Below are 12,500 nucleotides of genomic sequence, written 5' to 3' on the forward strand. Positions count from 1 at the left end.
AGGACAGCCGTGTGGTTGGCGCCTCCTGAGCAGCGGCCCCTGAGGCAGCAGCGCCTTGTCGGCAGCGCCCTCTCTGGGAGGCCGGGCACTGAGGCTCCTGTCTGCCTCTCTGGGAGGCTCGGGGGGGCCGCCCCAAGGCTCTGCCCCTGGGAAGTGGCTCTGCCTGCACGACTGCTGGGGCTGCCCCCACCACAAGGGCCAGCTGCAACTCACTCCCTGCTCTCCTGCCCTGCAGATGGGGCTCCACCTTCTGGCTGAAGCACCGGGTGCCTCTCAGCGAGCTGTGGGTGGTGTGCGGCGAGGACGAGGCGGCAGGTGGGCCTAAGCAAGTGGAGGAGGAGCTGGGCATCAAGTGCAGCAACACCCTCCTCCTCGCCTGGCCCACCAACGTGTGTATGGTGACTTTTGGGTGAGTCGTGGGCCCAGGGAGTTTGGCGGTGGCGGGTGCCGGCCACCGGGCTCGCCTTCAGGCCTCGGCGGGCTTGCTGGGGCTCCGGCCAGGCTGGGCGGGTGAGAGTAGAGGCTGCGCTTTGCTTTCCGAGCAGGACCCCCTGAGTTTTGGCAGGCGGGAAGAGGCGCGCCGGGGCTGCTGCTTGCCCGCGGGCGGAGGCAGAGCCGTGAGCCTTCCTGGGAAGGCAGGGGAGCAAGCTCCTTGGCAGGAGGGCCGGAGCTGCCACAGAGGGGCAGGCTCTTGCCACAAGTCTGTAGGCAAGGCAGAGGCTCTCGCGGGCCCCCCGGCTCCACTGTGCGCCACAGAGATTGTCCCTTGCGAACGCCTCACGCTGCAGCCCCCTTGCCGCATCGCCCTGCCAGGGCACTCGCCCCTGGCACCTGTCTCCTCTTTCCCCTGCCAAAGGGCTCCAAGGGCTTTTGCTCTCCTCAAGTGAGGGAAGGCGAGAAGAGAAGGGGCCAGAAAGACAAGTAGTAGCTCCTCTGCAAGGCCTGAGGAAGGCAGAACTTGTGGCGAGTGCCTGTGCTGCCCCACGAGGCTCGAGCCTGGCCCGGGCACTCTCCCCAGGGCCAGGGCGCGCGCGGGCATGTGTGTGGGGCCCGCGTCACTCCGCAGGATGAGGAGCAGCGAGGTGTGAGGCTCTTTCTCCTTCTCTCTGCAGGGCGCAGGAGGTGAAGGAGCTCTGGCTCGACCGGCTCCTCAGGTAAGCCTTGCCAGGGAATTCCACCTGCCGAGACAAGGCTGAAGGCGGTGGGTGGAGATCTCCAGGGGCAGCTCTGCCCGCACTGTCGCTGGGGGAAAGGGGCGCCCCCTGCACTGGGCCGGACGGTGCGAGTTGCTGAGCCTTGCGCTTGCAAAGTAACCCCACTGCCAGGGTGCTGTGGAAGCGTGGGCTGCTTGCAGGGGAGAGAGGGAGAGAGGTCTGGCTGTGACAGAGCTCTTGCCTTGCCTCCGCCCTGTGGCCAGGCAAAGCCGAGGAGCCCAGGAGCCCAGGGTCACCCGACTGGCCTCCATTCGGCGTCTCGTCGAGGTGGTCGGCTTCTACAATCTGGTAAGTGTGCCCGGGGTTTCCGCTGCACCCAGAGAGCAAGTGGGCCTTCGGAAACAGCCCCTGCCACAAGTTGCTCACGTTGGCTCTTTGTTCTCTTGCCTAGTCGGTGGCGCTGACAGCCAAGAGCGTGGAGACGTTGGTTTTGGTGGAGGTAAGCGGTGGCTCCCTCTGGGCGGGGCCCTTGCTGAGTGTTGGTGGGAGGTGTTGCAGCAGAGGGCGGGCGGCTCCCCGGGAGGTGCGCCGGGCCCGGTGGGGTGCAGCGTGGAGGAGCGGGCCGGCTGGCAGCAGCGGGGCAGCAGCCCGGGGCTGCCCACTGCCTGCCATTGCCCGGGAGCGGGCAGAGCCCTTGGCAGGCGACTGTGGGCAGCCGCGGGCAGGAAGGGCATGGCTGGCAGCAGCCGGGCTGTGCCCAGGGCTCCCGGGCACTTTTGGCAGGGGCCAAAGCCATCGAGACAGCGGCCGCTTGCTCCGCGCCGGCATTTGGGAGGAACTGGCCAGTGGCGCAGGAGAGCGCGGGAGGGCGGCCTGTCCCCTCTCCGCCACGTTTGGGTGCCTTGTGTGGGGCTGCGCCTTTTGTGGCTGCCCCAGCAGCCTGAAAGGGCCCTGGGCTGGGTGCCTGGCGGGCAGCGCCTGGGGCGCTGCCTACAGCACCAGCCCTGTGGGCTACAGAGCCGAGAGCCCCCTCGTCAGGGTCAGGGCGCTGACGAGCCAAAGGAAAGAGCAGGTTTGCAGGAGGCAAGCAGCAAGTCTTCCTTAGCCCCGGAGAGAAAGCCGTGGCAGTTGCATAGCAAGTCTCTTGTGACATGCTTGCCCTCCCTGCTGCCCAGCCTGGCTGGCGGAAGAACGCGAGCCAGCGAGAAGCAGTGGGACGACAACCGGCCGGAGTGCGAGTGCAGAGGCGGATGCGGCCCCCAACGCCCGCGCCTGCGGCAGCCAGAAAGCACGCCAAAGGGCAGACAGGTAGGCGGCTGCACGGCCTTGACTTTCATCCCCAAACCAAAAACTGGCTCGCCCAGAGGCACCTGCACAGCGTAGTCAATGTTGAGCTTGGTAGCATCAGCCAGAGTTCAGGATGGCGGAGGCTTTCCTGGCTCTCCCCCTCCAGGTAGTGTCAAGACACGTTCTTGGACTCCTTGCTTTAGCAGGAGCGTGCGAGCAGGTGGCTCTCCCAGGCTGCTCTTCAGAGAGGCATCCGAAAAACCCCACCTGCTGGTGAATAGGAAAGCAGAGAGCATGTCTTTGCAGGAAGAGTGTGAAAGTGGGCAGTGGCCTCACCATGGGCACAGGGCCGAAGGTTTTGGCCCTGGAAATCATTTCCGGCTGGGCTGTCTTGCAAACCGGGCAGACGGCTGCAGCACAGGCTAGACACATGTGGTCCTGGCTTTCGGAGCGTTCCCTCTGCTGCAGCCCCGCTGAGCCACCTGCACTGCTTCCAACAACGCGCACAGCGGCTTTTTGCCAGGGAGTCCCGTAGGGCGGGCAAGCAAGGAGGTTGCCTGCTGTGGAAGTTTTGGTCTCTTCCCCTTCCCACTGACAAATGCTGATAAGCCGGGGGATGCCCTGGCCCTCCTTTCCTCACCGCGGTCAATTGTCTCTGCGGGACGAGCCCGAGAGGTAGACTTCCCTTCCAGACACTGTGGAGAGCGGGGGCTGCAAGGGCTGAGCCCCAGCCAAAGCTGGTGGGCCTCTGGAGTTGGGGCTTGTTGCTTTCCTGCGCAGCAGTCCTTTTGCTGCCCACCGCGTGGAGACAGTTTGCCCTGCTGAATCGTAGCTGTAAAAAGCATGCCTTCCGGTGGAAAGCTGAACAGCATCCAGGCTGCAGCAGTCCTCCTGCTTTTGCTTCCCAGAGCTGCACGCAGAAGAGCCTCGGCAGTGCGCAGCAGTGGTGCACGGGGCCAGTCAGGAAGCTGCACTTGCGGCCCCACCCCGCTCGCCCCACTCTGCCAAAACAGCACGAGGAAGAGATGTGGCCACACAAGGAGGACAAGGAGAGGTAGGCCGGGCCCTACTCCGGGCCGCAAGCCCTCTCCCCAAGCACTGTCCCCTGCACAGTGGGCACAGCTCACTTGCTCATGCAAAACTGAGCAGCACCGTCAGGCACCTTCTCCTCAGAGAAAGCAAAAGCCCGTGGTTTCCTCCGTCTGCTGCGAGGTGAGCGGCAGCACCGCGCAAGGTGCTTCTGCAGATGGCGGTGGCCATGCTGCTTTCAGCTCCAGATTACAGCGCTGGGGCAGGCTCTCCCCCATAGCGCTAGCATGCAGGCTGAGCGGGGCTGGCAAGACCTAGAGGAGCAGGCAGGAGGTGCCGGGGAGCGCTCTGCCTCTTCCTGGCGGCTGCCAAGGAGGAGGAGACCTGTGAGGAGGTCTGTTGAGTTGCCGCGCCCATGCAACAGGCTCCATCTCCCGCCGGCCCACTCGTCCTGTAGCCCGCGGCTGTGCTTGTGCTTCCTGCGACAGCTGCCCTAGGGGGCCGCCCCCTGCAGTGGCCAGCACTGCCTTCAGCACAAGTGCTTTGCTCCTCCTCCTTTCTCCTTGCTAAGAGGCTAAGAATGACAGTGCTCTCCGGTGCTTTCTCCCTGTTGCACTGACGCCCGCCCAGCTGTGCCAGTGCCACTTGGATGCTGAGCTCCAGCCCATGGTGGAAGACTTGATTGAGGAAGTGCTGGAGAAAGCTTGTGTGGCCATCGAGCGGGAAGAAGAGGAAGCGCTGGCCAAGCTGCAGCCCCTTGAGGCTGCGGATGGGGACCTGCCTTGTGCAGGCTGTGCTGAGCCACAGCACCTGGAGGAGGGGGAGAAGCAAGCCCCAGAGGAGAAGGTAGGAGTCCTGAAGAGGCACGCAGGCCGGCCCGAAAGGCCCTTGCAAAGCATTGGAATGCTTTCCAGGCCGGAAAGGCAAGACTCTAAGGAAGTCTGGCTGGCCTACCAGGGTGACTGTGCCGATGGCAACCAATGTGTGGCAGCAGCTGCCGCTGAGGCGCGCGCGTGCACAGTGAGGTGGCTACACTTCCTGCAGGAAAGGAGGGAGGAGGTGGTGTTTTTGACTGCGGAGGTGCAGCAGCAGTTGCCGTTCAGGCTCCTGCCCAGAGCAGTGCGACGGGAGAGATGATGCGCTACTGTGGGGCACATACCTGATGGTACCTTCCGTCGCAGGCAGAGAGGCAGTGGTGGCTGAGGCACCTCTGCAAAGGGAGGTCAGAAAATGGCTCCACTCCCTCCGCTTCAAATGTGCAGGAGCCATGGGGGGCCGGGGGGCTGGTGGGGGGGCGGCGCTGATGTGCTCCTAGCCTCTTGCCTGCCTTGCCAGCAGCATCTCTTCCTGGCTTGGTCTTTGGCGTGGGTGCTGCCGCCTGCCCCTTCTTTTTGGCTGCCCTTCGTTTCTCAAGCTGCGTGTGCCTTCTTCACACTTTGTGCTCCCGTTCTCCCCAGGCGCAAAACGTGGACGAAGGCGGCGCCTCTGCCTTGGGGCCTGCGGGCACGGCAGCGGCTGAGATGCCTGTGCAGCTGGAAGGTGAGAGTGACCCCCTCCCCGAGGGAGCAGAGGGCGCAGGAGCAGTTGTCGGTGCGGTCCCTGGCACACCTGAGGCAGAAGAGCAAACTCCTGCCTTGCACTCCTCCGAGCAAGCGTGGGCTCCGGGAGTGCCTAGTGAGGCGCCTGCCCCGGGAGAGGCCGGCGAGCCTGGGCGCCCTTCATTGCTAAGCCCAGAAGTGCCTGCTGCTGAGCTGCCCGTGCAGAAGGAGAGCCAAGCCTCTGCCCTCCCGCCAGAAACAACCGGCTCAGAAGCAGCTGCAGCGGCTGGGCAGAGTGTGAGCGAGGGGGCTTGTGCGCAGATGACTGCAAAAGGCGCAGGGCCCATCTTGGAGCCCAACAGCCTAGAAAGAACAACAGCAGCAGTGCTTCCGCAGAGGGAGGAGAGCGCAGGCGGCAAAATGCAAGGTGCCGTCCTGCACACCGAAACAGCCTCCCGCAGGGGCAATAGTGAGGGGAGCCAAATGGAAGAGGCCGTCCTCAGTGGGCACTGCCCAGGCCCTGTGCCTGCCGCCCCCACCACAGCTTGAAGGAGCAGACCTGTCTGCCTTCGCATCAGCAGGCCTGGCTAGCACGGAGCCTGGGAGCACTGTGCTGCCTGACAGAAGCCCGAAGCAACGCGAAACACACAGCAGCCTAGCTGAAGAAGAGCCTGTGGCACCAGAACAAGAACTCCTGGAAACCTGCAGCTGTGAAGGCGTGCGGACGGAAGAAAAGGAAGCGGAGCAATTGGTGGAAAGAGTGCAAGAAGTAGGAGACTCTGGCGGCCTGGAAGCTGTGAGAGGCCCCGCTCCCGTCTTCCCATTAAACGCTCTTTCTAACTAGTTTCCTGGGTGAGGAGACTCTCTGTTGTGTGTGCCTGCGTGTGGACGGAGGGGCACGTGCCAGCCACGGGAGTCACACCGGGGGCCAGGGTCCCCGTGCGTCTCTGGCGCAGCCCCTGGAGCGCGTGAGGGGCAGCTTGCCAGGGGGTGATTGCTAGCAAATTCAAAGGCAGCCCGGCCAGCGAGTAGGCTAAGAAGCTTTGATGATGGCCTCGAGGTGGCCGTGTGGGCCGGAGACTGGAGAGAGTGAGGGTGTGCGAGTTAGCTCCTGGGCGGACCAGGGCACCTGAGCCAAGTGTGTGTTTATCTGTGGGGCCAGCCCCATGGAGACGGGCCGTGTATAGGTGTGGGCGCATTTTGTGCGTGCGTGCCTCTAGCTGCTCAGCCTGGCTGCTGCCTGGAGCTGGGAGCTGGGAGCTGGGAGCTGGGAGCTGGGGCTGCGGCAGCCTCAGCTCCATGGGGCCAGCGCCTCCAGCCCCTCCAAACGCTGTTGCCCATTCAGGCACAGGGACTGCCGAGGCCGACTGTGCGGAAGCACCTCGCCCTCGCACGCCACCTGCTTCCATGAAGGCCATGCCAGAGAAGAAGGAAGCGCTGCCCCCAGCTCTTGGCCAGCCTGAACAAAGTGTTGTTCCTCCGAGCGAAAGTGCCTCTGTCGCCCAGCTGCAATTGGAGGCGGAGGCTGCTCTGGCTGTGACTCTGGGCGCCCAAGAAGCGTGCTGAGCTTCATGGCGGCGCCTCTCGACAACCTCAGAGACAGCCAGGGCTGCGGCTGCTTCTGCTCGGCCTTCTGCATCAGGCAGGTCGTGCAGGGCAAGCACCAGCTTTTCCAGCCCGTAGAGCTTCTGCGTCACCAGCTCTTGGGCTCTTCCCTCTTTCTGCTGGGAGCAGTGGCGACCGAGAGACTGGGGGGCCACGAATCCCCTCTGCAGCTTCACATGCCCTTGCTGTCTCGTTCTCACCACGATGCTGAGGAGCACAGGGGCAGCAGCTCGCCGCTACGCAGACAGAGGGTCTTTCTGGGACCGCTGAAGGGTTGGCTGAGGCAGAGGCGCCAAAGTAACAGCCGCCCCTGTGGCTGTGAGCCCGTGGTGTCTTGGGCTGAGGGGACGTCACCTTCCTCTCCTCTTCTGGTTGACCAGTTGCGTCACCAGATAAAGGAGCTACGGGAGGAGGTTAGTAGGCTGCGTAGCATCCGAGAGGATGAGCGGGAGATTGACAGGGTGTTCTCGGAGACTGTTCAGCTCCGGGAGTCCCCTTCCCCCACTGCAGCGGAGGTGTCAGAGGGCTCAGCACTGTGTGTAAAGGTGCATCATAACGCTGTTGAAGAGGGCTGGAAGCTGGTGACCTCTCGTAGAAGGAGAAAGGCTCTTGCTCCTCCTCAAGACTTACCCTTGAAGAACAAGTTTAGCACCCTCCAAGCCGAGGAGGAGCTGGGCATGGCTCCAAGGGAGGCAACTGGCCTGGCAGACCCTGTGCCGTGCAGGAACCCCCGGAAGAAACGGCGAGTGATTGTTGTGGGTGACTCCCTGCTGCAGGGGACAGAGGCACCTATCTGCCGACCTGATCTCTTGTCCAGAGAGGTTTGCTGCCTGCCAGGGGCTCGAATAAGAGATGTCGTGGAAAGACTGCCAAGGCTTGTCCATGCATCAGACTACTACCCTCTGCTGATCTTCCATGTGGGTGCTAATGACACGAAAGGCAAACTGGAAACCATCAAGCGGGACTTCAGAGCTCTGGGAATGGTGGTCAAGGGTCTGGGAGCCCAGGTGGTTTTCTCCTCAATCTTGCCTGTGAGGGGAAAGGACAGGAGGAGGAGTAGACAAATTTTCCAAGTTAACAGCTGGCTGCGCCGCTGGTGTTGGCAACAGGGCTTTGGTTTCTATGACCATGGGACCCTGTTTGAAGATCAACAGCTGATGGGGAGAGATGGGATCCACCTTACCAAGCGGGGCACGCGTGTCTTTGCCAACAGGTTGGCCAGCCTGGTACGGAGGGCTTTAAACTAGGCAAGATGGGGGAAGGGGAGTGGTATAGTGGCAGGGGAGTCAGTAAAACACCGCTCCAGTCAGGATGCCTCCAGCGGGTGCATACAACCAGGGGAGACAGCATGGGACATGGCTATGGAGGATCCTCTTGCACCTCTTCTGGGAAGCCTGCGTGCTTGACTGGCTCTCTCAAATGCCTGTATACCAATGCACGCAGCATGGGGAATAAGCAGGAAGAGTTAGAGATCTGTGTGCGGTCGCAGGGCCATGATCTCATTGCAGTGACAGAGACATGGTGGGATAGTTCACATGACTGGGATGCTGTCATGGATGGCTATGTGCTTTTTAGGAAAGACAGGCCAGGAAGGCGAGGTGGTGGAGTTGCTCTTTATGTGAGGGAGCAACTAGAATGTGTGGAGCTCTGCCTCGGGGTGGATGGAGAGCAAGTTGAGAGCCTATGGGTAAGGATTAAAGGGCAGGCTAACATGGGCGACACTGTTGTGGGGGTCTACTACAGGCCACCTGATCAGGAGGAAGTCATCGATGAGGCCTTCTACAGACAGCTGGAAGAAGCCTCACGATCACAGGCCCTGGTTCTCATGGGAGACTTCAACCACCCTGACATCTGTTGGGAAGACAGCACAGCTAGGCACAAACAGTCCAGGAGGTTCCTGCAAAGCATTGATGATAATTTCTTGACCCAGGTGGTGGAGACGCCAACAAGGAGAGGTGCAATGCTAGACCTTGTACTAACAAACAAAGAAGGTCTAGTTGGAGAGGTGAAGGTTGGGGGCAGCCTTGGCTGCAGTGACCATGAGATGGTGGAGTTCAGGATCCTGCGAGGAGGGAGCAGGGCAATGAGTAGGATTGCAACGCTGGACTTGAGGAGAGCTGACTTTGGCCTCTTCAGGGACCTACTTAGGGGAATCTCCTGGGGTAGGGCCCTAGAAGGAAGAGGGGTCCAAGAAAGCTGGTTAATATTCAAGCGTCACTTCCTCCAGGCTCAGGATCAGTGCATCCCTCTGAGGAAGAAGTTGAGCAAAGCGGGCAGGAGACCTGCATGGATGAGCAAGGAACTCCTGGCCAAACTCCAACAGAAGAAGGAAGTGTACAGAATGTGGAAAAGGGGACAGGCCACTTGGGAGGAATACAGGGACGTTGTCAGAGCGTGCAGGGATGCGACAAGGAAGGCTAAGGCCCAGTTGGAATTGAATCTGGCAAGGGATGTCAAGGACAACAAGAAGGCCTTCTTCAAATACATCAATAGCAAAAGGAAGACTAGGGAAAATGTGGGCCCGCTGCTGAATGGGGTGGGTGCCCTGGTGACAAAGGATACAGAGAAGGCAGAGTTATTGAATGCCTTCTTTGCTTCCGTCTTCACTGCTAAGGCCAGTCCTGAGGAATTCCAGACCTTGGAGACAAGAGAGGAAGGCTGGAGAAAGGAAGACTCTCCCTTGGTGGAGGAGGATCAGGTTAGAGATCTTTTGTCCAAACTTGACATCCACAAATCCATGGGCCCCGATGGGATGCATCCACGAGTGCTGCGGGAGCTGGCGGATGTTATCGCTAGGCCACTCTCCATCATCTTTGAAAGGTCCTGGAGATCAGGAGAGGTGCCTGAGGACTGGAAGAAAGCCAATGTCACGCCAGTCTTCAAAAAGGGCAAGAAGGAGGAGCCAGGAAACTACAGGCCTGTCAGCCTCACCTCCATCCCTGGAAAGGTGATGGAACAGCTCCTCTTGAAGGTCATCACTAAGCATCTGGAGGACAAGAAGGTGATCAGGAGTAGTCAGCATGGATTCACCAAAGGGAAATCATGCTTGACCAATCTGATAGCCTTCTATGACGGAATGACTGGCTGGGTAGATGAGGGCAGAGCAGTGGATGTTGTCTCCCTGGACTTCAGCAAGGCTTTTGACACTGTCTCCCATCACATCCTCCTAGGTAAGCTCAGGAAGTGTGGGCTAGATGAGTGGACGGTGAGGTGGCTTGAGAACTGGCTGGATGGCCGAGCTCAGAGGGTTGTGGTGAATGGCGCAGAGTCAAGTTGGAGACCTGTGGCTAGTGGTGTCCCCCAGGGGTCAGTCCTGGGCCCAGTCTTGTTCAATATATTCATCAATGACCTGGAGGAAGGGACAGAGTGCACCCTCAGCAAGTTTGCTGATGATACTAAACTGGGGGGAGAGGCTAACACACCAGAAGACTGTGCTGCCATTCAGAGGGACCTGGACAGGCTGGAGAGCTGGGCGGAGAGGAACCTCATGAAGTTCAACAAAGGCAAGTGCAAGGTCCTGCACCTGGGCAGGAATAATCCCATGCACCAGGACAGGCTGGGGACTGACCTGTTGGAAAGTAGCTCTGCCGAGAAGGACCTGGGAGTGCTGGTGGACAACAAGTTAAACATGAGCCAGCAGTGTGCCCTTGTGGCCAAGAAGGCCAATGGGATCCTAGGGTGCATTAGGCAGAGTGTTGCCAGCAGGTCGAGGGAGGTGATCCTGCCCCTCTATTCAGCTCTGGTGAGGCCTCACCTGGAGTACTGTGTCCAGTTCTGGGCTCCCCAGTACAAGAGAGACATGGCACTCCTGGAGGGAGTCCAGCGGAGGGCTACCAAGATGATTAGAGGGCTGGAGCACCTCTCCTCTGAAGAAAGACTGCAAGAGCTGGGCCTGTTCAGCCTGGAGAAGAGAAGATTGAGAGGGGATCTCATCAACGTGTACAAGTATCTGAAGGGGGAGTGTCAAGAGGATGAGGCCAGCCTCTTCTCCGTGGTGCCCAGCAACAGGACAAGAGGCAATGGGCAGAAACTGAACCACAGGAAGTTCCATCTGAACCTGAGAAAAAACTTCTTCACTGTGAGGGTGACAGAGCATTGGAACAGGTTGCCCAGAGAGGTGGTGGAGTCTCCTTCGCTGGAGATATTCAAAAGCCGTCTGGATGTGATCCTGGGCAATATGCTCTAGGTGACCCTGCTTGAGCAGGGAGGTTGGACTAGATGATCTCCAGAGGTCCCTTCCAACCTAAACGATTCTGTGATTCTGTGATTCTGTGATTCTGCACACACTGTTAGCGGGGGAGTGGGGCTGGGGGGGCGGGCGGGCGGGGGAGGGGGGCTCTGGGCTTCCTGGCAAGGCAAGAGCCTTCCTGCTCCAAGGCTCCTTCCAGACAAGGCCAGATGACATCAGCCTGCCCTTCCCACCCAAGGACCGTGGTGCCACGTGGTGGGCGGCAGCCTCTCCCAGGGCTCACGCTGCCTTTCCCCTCTCCCGCCTGACAACCCCTTCCCAAGCCTGCAGTGACAACTTCCCTTCGCGACACAGCGCTGCTCTCGGCGTGTAGGGACCGGAGCCTTTGGTACACTTCTGCTGGCCTGGGAAGCTCGGGCAGGCCGTTTAACTGCCACACAGTCCAAGTGGCCGGCGTCAGCATCTGAGGAATCACAGTACTTGCCCGACAGTGTCCTAAGAGAATCCTAAGGTTTTTACGTTTTCAGAGTTTATTAGAGAGAGCATGGCTCTAGCAAGACAGCTTTGGAGGAACGTGTGTATGGTGGAGAGTGCTATTTCAGAGGTGAACATCCATTTGCCTTTCCGAATAGAAAGGGCTGCACGGCGCGCTGCAGTGCTATTGAGCACTGGAGTGTGGACAGCATTGGCCTTCCCAAATGGTCTCCAGCTCCCTCCATGAAGTGGATGGGGCTGAGGACTGTGAGGCCACTGTGCTGGGAGCAGCAGTGGTGCCAGTGGGGGGGCAAAGAAAGTGGCCATGTGTCTGACCCCTCTTCAAGACACAGCTGCAGAAACAGAGGCACAGCTTCTGACACGGAGATACACGAGTGGCATTGCTGCAGGAAGCTTCCCGCCACAGCAAAGCACACGTCTCCCCTGGGGGAACAAGAGGAACCAGGAAACACAACTCGCAACAGTTCCTTCTCACAGGGAGTGGCTGGCCTCAAGCAGCACTCTCCAGTCCTTCAAGGTAAAGGACTGGCAAGGCAACATTGTCACACAGGAACAGAGGGAAAGGCGCATTTCCCAGAGGTTGCTGGGCTTCTCTGGCCAGCAAGGCCCAGAGAGAAGCTGGGCGGGAGAGAAGTTGCTGGCTGACACCATGTCACTACTCTGCGCCCTCTTTCCTGGCTGCCGAGAGTTCCAGGGCTGAACAGGGTCCCGCTCTGTGGCCAAAGTGTTCTTGAGAAAGGGCCGCCGAGCATTTGGAAGGCTCAGGTCCGAGTTTTAGTCCAACAGAGATTTCAGAAAAACGGGCATTCCTGGTCCGTTCTGGTCAGCAAGAGGCAACGGTTTGCGGGGAGGGTTGCCTCTCCGACTGGGGCTCCTCATCTGCCTCCACGATGCAGTATTCGGTGCTCCAAGGCGCCACAGACTGTGCACTAATGGCCTACGGGCAACCAAGCCACGGCAGTGCAAACAGGCGAGAATTGGAGAAGTGGGGTGAAGGAACAGGCTTGGACGGCTCAGTATGAATCGTTGTAGAGGGGAGGCAAAGCCCTGTGGAGCTTTTCTGCCTAGAGCTACCATGAATCACATACTTCCCTGCTCTACTTACGAGCAGTGCCACTCGGGGAGAACGTGGCAAACTCGGGCCGGAGCAGTCTGAGCGGGCTGCCCGCACTAACACTAAACATAACCCTAACCCTAACCCAA

The sequence above is a fragment of the Struthio camelus genome, chromosome 5, assembly GCF_040807025.1.
Source record: "Struthio camelus isolate bStrCam1 chromosome 5, bStrCam1.hap1, whole genome shotgun sequence".
Lineage (NCBI taxonomy): Eukaryota > Metazoa > Chordata > Aves > Struthioniformes > Struthionidae > Struthio > Struthio camelus.